Below are 12022 nucleotides of genomic sequence, written 5' to 3'. Positions count from 1 at the left end.
GCGGAGCCCGGAGCGCCCCTTTTGAATTTAAGCCACGTAGTTCCGCCGGCTTTTGTCTGCGCTCCCCCGTGCCAAGCGGCCCCTGCAGCCACTTGGCGGCTGCTGCCCGCGCCCCCCGCCTCTCCTCTGCGAGTTTCTCACCCGAGAATAAAAGGGGTTTGAAGGGTGATGGATGCTGCTGTGGAAACCCTTTGCCGTTCAGGCGGCTGCTCGATACTTTGAAAGAGGCAGCCTGGAGACGGACAGGTACCTCTGGTGAAAGCTTCGTCTCCCGACAAATGGGGAAAGGAAAAAAAAAAAAGGTTGTAATTTATTCTGGAGTAACTTCTCCCGTTTTTTCCGCCCGGAGATAATGGAGGAAGAGAGAGAAGCGACTCAGATGCCCTTTCAGTAACGCAGCCCCCAGCGCCCCCACGGTGGGTCGCCCCTTGGCTCCCCAGCAGCTCCCCCAGCCCCCGGTCGCGGGGCGCAGGCTGGCCCCTGCCCGGCACCCCCGTGTCCTGCCTCCCTCGGCGGCGGCGGACAACACCAGCCGAGCGGCCACGTCGGATACGTTGCCAAAACGGGCAGGGTGTACTGGGTCCGAGGATGCTGGCATCGATAGATTGTCTCCCTGCCCTCTCATTGTCTCCCTGGCACCTGCGGCTGTGTCCCTGATACGGTGTGGTCAGCTCCACGGGACAGCCTCTGATACATCTGACTTCGTTAACGTTTCTGAGGGGTCAAAGACTCAGACGTGTGTTCCTGTGCAGCAAGGAAGATCCTGGCATCCTTTCCTCACTCCAGGTGCAGATGTTCACTGTCTTTGTTCAGAGAGTTCGGTTCAGTGATATGTTCTTAGCATCATGTCTAACTTAATGAGAAATACTTCCTTGACAAGTCTTTAAAAAGAAAGATGTCTCTATTGACATGATCGAATTTTACCTCTCAGAACAGCAAGGGAAGAACACAGGTGCAGCAAACTTGCTGTTATCCACACCTTTTACATGATCAGTGCAGTTCTCCTCTACCTGGCAGAGCAGGGCTTGAAATTGAGCTTCTAAGTAGATGGTGGACTGTGGAAGAAAAGAAACAGAAGGATAGAAATATTGCTGGACATACTCCAGCTTTCCTTTCTAGAGACTGTCAGTGGGGAGGGAGATCCAAGAAGAGCAAAACTACTTTCATCTCCAAAGAGTCTCAGAAGCAGAATCATCATTAGCCACATCTTCTATCAGTGTTTTTCTTGATTTCTCCACCATCTCACTTCTTCACCTGCTGGAGCTGACTTTTCAAATTTTCTTTTTCTTTCCCCTGATCCTTTTACTGAGAAGCTTACTTTTGAGGCACTGGCGATGCAGTCTGTTTCTTGGGAATGTGGCAAGCAGCGAAGACCAAGGAGGCAGCTAGGAACTAAAACATTTTAATCCCGTTTCTCAGTCTGATACAAAATGTTTTCAGAAGCTGTCTCTGACCATCTTGGGATGCTCTTTGAACATTTCTAGGACAATAAGTGGACGAGGAGGAGTGTTGTTCAGCCATTCCTCTGTAGGAGTACCAGCTAGGCTTGAACACAGCCAACCTTCACCAGTGACTGCTGCCACCTAGGAGACAAAACTGCAGATCTGCCATACTGATATCTGGAACAATCCTGAGACATAAACCACATGGAAAAGGGATGCAGATGGTGGGGGAAGGTCAAGCATAAGTCCCTACTTCTCGGTCCTAAGCTGTCTGGGTAATAGTTTAGGCACTACCAAACCCACATGTATTTTAAAATGTGGATTTGGCTTCTCTGTGTGTCAGCAATCCCCAAAGGATATTAGGTATTTTTATTAAATGTCTGTGAAATTCTGTGTATGTGTCATTTGTGTTTCAACAATAGTTCTGAAAACAAATACTAACTACACCCGACTTTAAGCTAGGAACCAAATACAGAGACTTCAGACCAGATTATTTGTCACAGCTGAGCTTCTCTAATTGCTGCTGAAAAAACAAGCACGTTCCTTCCTCCTCTTCCACTGCCACTTCCCTGTTTTCCTCTTTGTCTTGCCTGCCTAGTGCAGTCCCTTCCCCCAGTGAAAGATACTCCTTGCTGCCCAGGGAGCTTTCTCAGCTTGCTAACAGGGCAGAGAAATGTAAAGCTGTTTCTTGCTGAGATTATTTTCAGAGAGGTCAGCAAGCCCCGAGGATGCCGCCAGGCTGGTGCAGGGAGGCACATTGCAGGGCCAGGCACTCTGGGTTGCTGGAGGCAGAACTGTCCCACTGACTCAGCTGTATCAAATGTCTGCACCTTAAAGATGCAATGAGATATTGCAGATAAGGTGATCTTAATGGAAATGGTTGCTGAAAGAAGCAGTCCTGTCTTCCTTCCCATCCTGGCCATATGCTGCTCCCTCAGCAGCTGGATCAGGGTAGTTAGCCCAGCAGGCAGCATCAGTCGGGTGTCTGGCTGCACTTTTCATTTCATCCTAAGATACAAGCTAAACTTCACCCCGTTTTGGGGTCTGTAAGGAGCCCACATCCTCCTCTTTGGTTTGGAAACAGCTGCTACACATAGTAAGAGCAATTCTAGCTTTAACATGCAGGTATCTGCTGCTTTGAAATTAGGGAATATGAAGAAATAGACTAAGAAAATAATAATAATAATAATAGGTTTTAATGTAGTTTTAATATTGTTTTAATAGTTAAAAAAAATAAAAGTACAAGATGAACGGAGCTTAGTGAAGCAAATGCAAGTTGGCTGACACGCATACTGGATAGTTTACCCATTTCATTTTATGGTAAATCCCACAGGAAGCATTTGCAGGGAATAAAGTTCTGAAAGATTTCAGCATAGCATTCAGGCGGGGCAAAGGGTTGTATCGAGTTGTTCAGACTCTGAATTTTTAAATATCTCACTAACTGTGGGTGTGAAAAGTTGGACAAGTCTAGTAAATATGTGTGTGTGTGTATACGTACCTTCTTGTACACATATACATAGAGAACTTCAGAACAGGTCAATAATTGACCCAGAAAGCTTGGATTTAGTAAAAAATGAAAGCCTAGGTGACTCAGGATCAGGTGGTTTAGCCTTGAATAACAATCTATTGCTAGCTGCAAAATTCAAGTCTAATTTCAGATTTCCCTAAACTTCAAGGTTCTTAAGACTAACAGAGTCAATTGTAGTCCATCCTCCGTGAAACATATATATCTTAGTGTCCCTCTGTGCCACAGCAATTTTTCTTAAAAAAACCCCTCTGCATCAGAGAACCTTTGCTTTCTGTAGATATTAAACTGTGGCTGCTTCACATTGTGTTCCTGTGTTCCTAAAGGAAGCTATATTCCTATTCTCATTTTAACCTAGAATAAAGCTTGATGGAAATTAATTAGTAGAACTAAGGCAAGTGAAATCAGGGGCAGTAAAAATAATCCAGGATTAACTTAATTAGTTCATGCCCAATTAATCTTTGAATTAGTGCTTAAAGAATGATGTCAGCATCAAGTTGGTCTCCTTTTCGTCACTGTGTTGGGCACATCACAAAATTGCACATCACTGGTGACGGTTCAGATGTGGAATAATCACAGGCTTCAGTGGCCAGGAGTGAGATCCCTCGGCACAGCCAGGTGAGGAGCCTGGCTTGGCATCCACCTGTGCTCTGTGCCTGTGCAGGGGCTCAGCAGCTCCTCAGACCAGGGCCAAGAGGAGTCCTCAGCCCAAAGAGCTGCTGAGCCCTCACGTTTCTCATCACCTTCAGACACAAACTGCATTGCGGGCTCAAGTCCTATTATGCCGCTAGACCTTATTTTCCTAATTACTGAATTCTTCATGAAGAAAGAAAGTAAATCAGTCATTAAGAACTACCTTGGCACTCAAGTTAATGAACTGTAAAACTGGTCCATTAGGACTTATTGTTCTCTTTGATTTTATCACCTTCTGTCATTGGTTGTCTATGGAAATAGGGTATGTGTCCGAAAATCTTTCACACGGCAGGTACGAATCTCCTAATTTCCTTCTAGGAGGTCAAGAAACTTTTAAGGGCTGTTCAAATCTACTTTGAAAATATATTTTAACATACAAATATTTCTTTCTGATTTCCTTTGGAAAAGTTGCTGCTGAGATACCTCGCAAGGTGAGACATAGGTTTGAACATGCCCTTTAGGCAGTGAAATTCCCCTGCAGAGCTCTGAGTCTACCAGAGGAAACCAAACGTATTTTCTCATTTATGCCATTAATCAAAAAGAGTATGTTGCAAACTACTCACAGAAGTTTTATGGCATCAGTGAGCAGTGAGTTTATTGGGTCACACTGTGAACCAGAAGCAGAAAAATGGCACAGTATAAAATACAGCGTACAGCTTTGTGGGCAAGGGAAAAGCCTGGGATAATTCACTGATTTAAACAAGGAAAAGTGTAGACAGAAAAAGCTTTCCCATGTATACATAGAATAAAAAAAAATTAATATATTTTGTCCTGTTTGCTTTTTAATTTTTGAAGTATTTCTTAGGCATAGCTGCCCAGGAAAGCCAAAGGTATTAGCTTTCTCCTTCCCTTTTACCACTTTCTAGATTCCAAATATCAGTTTCCTTGTCCTGCTCTTCTCATACATCCCCTTTCAATTAATTTCTTTATTAACCTCATGCCAACTTCTTCCTCTCATTTGGAAACAGTATTGCCTGAAGAAGCCAGTAAGATACCTTGGAAAACACTGTAGCAGATTGTGGTTTGCTTGTAAGTCTTCAAACAAGATGGAAAAATTAAGATTTGAAAAATATTCTGGAATTTTTGTCCACATATCCCAAATGATGCCTGACACAATATTGCCTATTGCTTCTCTGCTACATCCTCTGCCTGTTTATGTTACCAGTCACCAAAAGGAAAATTAGCTGTAAGATGAAGCTTAATCAGTTTGTGAGGGGAATTATAAGTGGAATTTTCTTTGCATGGGATTGGAGTCAGTGGCATGAGAGCAATTTTCCAAGCCTAAGAGGATGCTCTCCAGTGGAATCTGCTGCTGTGTGGCATGTTGTGTGCCTGTCCACAGTGTGTGAAAGGGAGAACAAAGAAGGGAAAATGCTGAGATTGCTTTCCAGTCTTTCTGTACACAGTTTCTAGTCTTTGCATCAAGTTCAGGCCAAGTGATCTCATTATGCCATCACTGCATCTGGCTCTTTGTAGCCTCCCTTTATGAGTGTCTGAAGCAATTCCAGAAATACTTAGAAGTTGCACTAGGGTTGTGTAGAAAGAAAGTTACACCCCACCATCTAATAAGCTAATTCCCTGTGGTATTGGGCTGCTATTTACATGAATGGTTCAAAGTAATTTAAATGGGCAGAATATTACACATACTAAACAGATGGCATTCACAGGGCTGTGATCATTTAGATATGTGCTAGCTCAAAAGAGAAAAACTTAAGTGTCATCTTTTCTAGTCAAATGACCAGATTTATTATTTCAGTGCATTAAAAAGACATTTCTACAGCTGATACTACCAGAAAAGTTATCATGTTGTCATACAGATTAAAATCAATACAGCTTTATGGCTGCAGACTCTGAAATGAGTTTATGCTGGGAATTTGCACCAGACTGATTTTAAATTTGTTTCTAATGGCAAGAGTGACCTAGGATACCCAAAGTCCACGTGTTCACGTCTTGTTATGCCACAGATTGTAAAATGCAGCCAGAGGTCTGCATGCTCTCTCTTACTAAAAGAGAAATGGAAAGCAAAACTGATTCTTGGAGATGGAAAAAAGCATCTCCTTTGTAGGCTCAAGTAACCACCAAGTGGATACTTACGATACTGCATGTTAAAGGTTTTGTTAACTAGAACTAGACTTTCCAGGGAGAATCTGTGCTGCTTTTCTCCACTCACATAAGCAAATCTTAATTTATAGCATTTTCCTGATTCTTTCGCTTTGTTCTTTTGGCTTAAGGGCTGTGTACTCTAGTACTGCATGTTTAAAAATCAAATTAAATGTAGCCATCCCATACAATAGATCGTAGTGCATTTACGTGTGGATATGTCCATTTCTTGATTTCTCCTCTAAAAATCCAAATCTGAAGTAGAAAAAAATGAGGGTTTTGGAAGATCATGGATGATTTTCAGTACCAGTTCTGTAAAACTTAATTACCTTCATTTATTTCCTTGAAGCTGCTCACTGCAATTTCTTTGCAAATGATGAATAGCTGGGCATGGAGCAAACTACAAAATTATCCATTAGTGAAATCCAATTTTCTATTAGACTTTCCAAGTAATTAGCTTGTCTTTAGGTAATATATTGTTAGTTTGCATGCATCCAATGTTGTATGACATTTGTTTAGGGAAGAGTAGACTATTCAATTTCTGTATTGCTTACAACAAACAAACAGCTCATAATTATATCAATGTTAAGCATCCCTTAGTGTGAGTGACTCCCCCGTGTTACTCCTGAGCAAGAAATCTGCATGTGGGATCCTGCCCAGCTGCCTGAGCAGCAGCACCACTACTGTGTGATGTTCCTCCTGTTACATGCAAGCATCCTCCAAGAACCTGAGTGGTTCTGGTGGCCAGGCCTGTTTCTGGGGGGTCACTGCTATACAGGCATCAACAGCCAATGTAACAATCAAGGAGTGCCATGGTGCTGCCTCCTGCTTTGAGCAGAACTGTTGGTGACTGAGAAGCCTCAGAAACTGATTTCCATAGCTGCTTCCACAGGCACAATCTTCTATTTTCTGTAGTTTTTCTTCAGTACAATCCCACTGTCTTCCCTACGTACATTTTCCTCCTTATTCTTCAATGATTTACCTTTTCAGTTCTTCATAACCCTTAATTGTCTACAACCAACATCCTCTGTCAGTCACCTCTCTCCTCAGAAGACTTTGTGTGTTGTAGAAGGAGTCCCTCTCCCCCATCCCTAGCAACAGCCTTCTTCTTCTTGGGGGGGGGAAAAAAAAAAAGGTCCTTAATTCTGATCCAGAATCAGTGGATTTGCTTTTGATTTACAATAAGGAATATAAAAGGAGGAACAAAGTAGGAATATGCAGAGATGCCATGATTAGACAACATTTAATATTCCCCAGTTTTGCAAGTCCCTGTTTCCTGCATAGAATTAAACTGTTTCAGGCCATGCTGTATAGATGCATACACACATGTAAAGGAGCTCATAGCAAGTCTCCCAAAATGAAAAACAGGGATTGCAATGTTCTGGATGTGATCCTCAGTCTGGGAAGTGAGGAGAACCACCAAAGGAGGGGGAATGCAACCACAGTGAAACCACAAGAGACACCAAAAGCAGCCCTGCAGAGCTGCATCTCTGGAGTGAAATTCCAGCTGGGGAAGCATTTAGGCTCCATTTTATTGAGGAGAACATGCATTCCTGGCCAGACCTCTTTAACATTTCTCTTTCACATTGACAAATCAACAACTTATAAAAGACCGAAATAAAGCCTCCCAACATCCCAAAATATATTCAAGGAGGAATTGAAAATGACATCTACTCACACATTCCATGCATTTTGAGCATGGATAAACTGGGCATGTAGTTGGGATAAAACACTGGAATGAAATACAGGATAGTTGAGATTAAGAAGAAAAAGGGTGAATGTTTTTGCATTTGGGCTCTGCGGTTGTTCCAAAGAGAAGTGCTGGGCTGAAGCAGTGCCCAAGGGCTGTGTTTCTCATTTGCACTGAGAGCACATCTAGCTGGGCTGTTGACCCTTTGCTTGCCTGTCCTTTACATGTGCCTTTTACATGACACACATCCCACCATCACATTTGAGCCATTGACTTGTTATATTAATGCAGAGTACCAGGACAAGCAGGCAGAAGCACAGAGTGCTTTAGTCACGCAGGCAGAGGAATAGACAATGAACAAAGGGATGTAGGTGCATTCTTTACTCCTTTTGGAGCACTGGTACAGCTGGACCAACACTTCAGCAAACAAGGAATCCTTTGGGATGCCCATTCAATGACTTTCTAAGATATGTTGGCTCTGCAATTTGCAAGCCAGTCCTCCAAGGTGCTGGAAAAGAACAATTTACTAACAGCCTCTCACACCATTCTTTAATCTGTGCCTCAGAATCATAAGTGGGAACAGTACCTGCCCTCTCTGAGCACAAGATCACCAAAATAGACTGCCAATTCCTGGGCAATGTTAGGGCAATGTAATGGGGAGAATGCTGCCAAAAGCATTGGCATATTGATATCTGGGCAATTTGCACATTGAATTTAGAAGATGGGGGAGGGGGGTAGGTTTTTTGGCTGGCTCTCTGCCACTCTGTCTAATTTGAGGCAATCTCTCCAGCACTCTAGACAGGCTAGCTTTGATGTTTCTGACAGTGACATTTTCAACGCGTCACTGCTGCATCCTGAGAAAAGGACATGGAAAACCCAGGTTGCAATATAGTGTACAGACTTGGCAAAGTAGCACTTATGGGGAAGGGCAAAACCACCTTATATAAAGCCAGGAAAAAAGGAGCAAAGAGCTATCCAGCAGTGCACAGCAAGGCCCCTCTATTCTACTTTATGCTGTCATGGTTTGCAGATAAATCTAGTGCCTAAGATGAGAGACTTCAAGATCTATGGTGTCCTGAACTGGCTTAGTTAAGCAACTAGTGACTGCTGAAGGCTAGGAGTAATCCAGGATGTTTTGGTACTTTGTTAAGATACTGGAGGATCTAAAGTTTCAGCAAGCTTTCGAGTGTATTTTTTATCAGGAAAGTTACAACCTTACTGATATAGGGGCTACCAGAGCTGCAGAAATTTTGATGCATCAACCACGCTGGGCCTCCTGAGTATCCAACCCACCGCTGCAGGGCAAATTAGCTCCTCAAGCTGTGGCAACCAAGCCAGAGAGTCACCCTAGCACAGCAGCACAGAGCCATCTTGCGTGCAGGCAGGCACATCTGTCTGCTCCACAGTGGCACAACACTGTGGGGGCTCATGGAAGGCCAGTGCAGATGTCTCTGTTCTGAGTTGGACTGGACGGAATATAAGTCCTCCACTTGCCAGGTTCAGCATAATGAGAGGACACAGGAGATGACAAAAGGAGCAGACAGTAAATGGTAGAGGAAGGAAAGGAGCAGAGGGACGGAGAAGATTCCTTTAGCATTTATTATTGCTTGGGCTACTGAGCCAGACAGGCTCCATTTCACACTAGTACTGCATTATGCAAGGATGGGAAGAAGGATCACAAGACCAGGACTCTAGACTTTGATTCAGCTCCTGTCTCAATAGCAGCATTCCTCCTGTGCACGTTTCACAATGGCAAAAGCTGAGTGCAGAGTCCAATGAAGTGCCATGGAGCATTCTAACTGGATTCTGACTGGGGACTCAGATACACAGACACCCCACACTGGGCTCTCCCATGTAAATATCAACATTTTCTACATGGTTAAGTCTAGGTTAAGTGTAATCTGCCCTGTATTTTTATTAATTGCCTATCAAAATATTATTTTGTTGGAAGAAGCTTGTGAGGATCAAGCTCATTAATTACTACATGGCCCACATGCATATATAGATTAGGAAGGCCATGAACACACCCAAGTGTTCAGCACTCTGTAATTAGAGTACGCCACACAAGCAGCCCTGCTTCTTTGGAGGCCAGGGCAAGGTTACCTCTGAGCCACAGTACTGACTGAATAGTAAATAATACCTTGATTTGTTTTAGTTTCGTGCTATTCCTCTAAATGAGTTCAGGCTTTGAGGCCCCCTGGTTTTGAAAAGCCAGGGGTAACAGGTGAGGCTTACATTGCTGGAATGTCAATGGCAATGCAATTTCCAGGGATAAGCAGCTCTGTTCACCTTTAGTCAACAAAATCAAACCCAGCAGAAGTGGGAGTACTTAAGGCAAGCAACTTTAATGGAGTCCAAATGTCCACATAGGTGCATGTACATGGTTGTGATATAAATAGGACACAGTTTAGAAGGGATTAAAGCAACCAGTGAGGACTTCCTTAAACATCCTGCTTTAAATTTGCTGTCACTAGTTCAAAAACTATTGTTTGCAGGAAATCAAAGAAATCCAACAAAGCTGCACTGTTCTGCACATCCCCATCTACAATCTTCCCTTTCAATCTAGCAGTTTACCTAATGTAGCATGAGCAACCAATGTTTAGAAAGTTTGGCTTGTGACTCACCTAAGCAGAAACATACAAAATAAAGAGGAAGGAAACAGAGCAGGAAACAGGAACATACAATAAAGAGGCTGAAGATGACTAATTTCAGCTTTCTGTGCTACTCAGACGTGCACTGAAGTAGATGTTGTGCCTTCATCTCATGTAAGAGAAAAGACAAAAAAATTGAGCAATGTGAAATTTTTAGACGGCATACCCCTGGAAATAGGGACATGACCAACACTTGGAATTAACTTCAAAAGAAGTGAGAGTGAGATTTTGCCTGTGTACCATAGTATCCATAGAAACTTTCTGTCCCCTTTCATCACTTCACATGGAATTTTTCAGAAAGGACAGCCACAGCTACTAATGGCGTTTCTGCCGACCTCCCACAGCCCTGTGGCTCTCAGTCCACAGCCATCCAAAAAGCTGATTCACACAGCTGTCCCCTCCCAGACCAGTGCTTATGTTTTAGGCTCCTCACTTACTCAGCTGCTACTGCTTCAGCTGACTGACATAAGCTACATCCCTGTGATTAAAAGCAATGGCACAAGCACCTACAAGTTATTTCTTTAGAACAAAACTACTTCAAAGACAACATATTACAAAAAGAAATAGAGCAGCTTAGATGTTTAGATATCTCTGTCAGGACCAGAGAACACTGAGCATCCTTATATTTTCTTTATAAAGTACCTTGCTTTGTCATCCCCTGTCCCTAAACCATTTCTGATAAATGTGGTTTATCCTACCGCTCCTTTCTCCTCTGTTCCCAAAGGATTTTTATGTATACATGTGTTATTTCCACCTCCAAATTAACAGCTGTGTAAAACAAAACTGTGTTTCCATAAAGACAATTTACCAGCCCCTCAAAACTGATAATTGGGCCTCTTATCTTTCAAAAAAAGTTGTTGTTTTCCCCCGGATAAGTTGCTGTGTGGTTTTTGTGTTTTTTCTTCACATAATCCTTTGTGGATTTAGATCAATACAGGCTTGCAGAAAACTGGGATAACACAGTACACAGTATTTGCTACACAATGTATGCTTCTCTGATGCCTTTCTTTTGTCAGCTCATGTCCTTGATTCTTATTCTGGTTTGTGATTTTTTTTTAAGGATGTGAGAAAAAAGTACCAAAAATTGCTTCCATGAACGAACATGAGAATAAAATAGGTCATCAGAAATCATCCTGTGTCATGTCACTTAATACCCCTCATAAATGCAACAAACTGCTTTTTACAAGCAGTTTCTCTTTCCTTTTTTTTTTTCTTATTTTTTAATCTTTTTTCCCCCTATTGCTTCCAGGCAAGATTTTTCCTAACGTAAGTGTAAATACAAACTTTATTCCAGTTTCTAAGCTCCATTTGGGGTAGATTTTGCCATCTGCTCTCCCACCAACACAGAGCAGTGCCAGGTGTTCTGGTGCCAGGGGCTCCTCGCAGTCTGGGGTGCCAGGAGTGGCAGGGGCTCCCCATGGGGGCCTGTAAGGGGCAGCCTGGCAGCCAGTGCCCATCCCACCCCATCCCCAGCCAGGAGCCAGGTATCTGGGGGCACCAGGGCAGCCCCAGCCCCAGGCAGTTCCCTGGGGACAAACCAAGGCTGGCATCAGCCTGTGAATCTCCAGCTCAACATGGCCTGTGGCCAGACCAGCCCCACGCGAGGTCCTAGCACTTACCTTACCCCACAAAGCACCACCAGCCAAGTTCCCAAATTACGTAGTTCTCCCCCATGGTAGCTCATAGACCAGCTAGTATGCCCCACTCTTCCTCCTTTGTTTCCAGCTCTTGAGCTCCCAGCTACCTAATTTCATCCTGGTTTTATTTCTGTGGTTCTCAGGGTCGTGAATTTTTCGAAGTTATTCCTTCCCTGTACTGACTCCATCTCCCCAGCTCTATGCCCTCAGCAAATTTCAGCAGCACTTTTCCTAATATTTGTGGCACTGGGAAGCACACTGCCCAATAGGTTTGAGTGAGTGGT

The sequence above is a fragment of the Corvus cornix genome, chromosome 2 (assembly GCF_000738735.6).
Source record: "Corvus cornix cornix isolate S_Up_H32 chromosome 2, ASM73873v5, whole genome shotgun sequence".
NCBI lineage: Eukaryota > Metazoa > Chordata > Aves > Passeriformes > Corvidae > Corvus > Corvus cornix.
Note: the sequence above shows the minus strand (reverse complement) of the source record.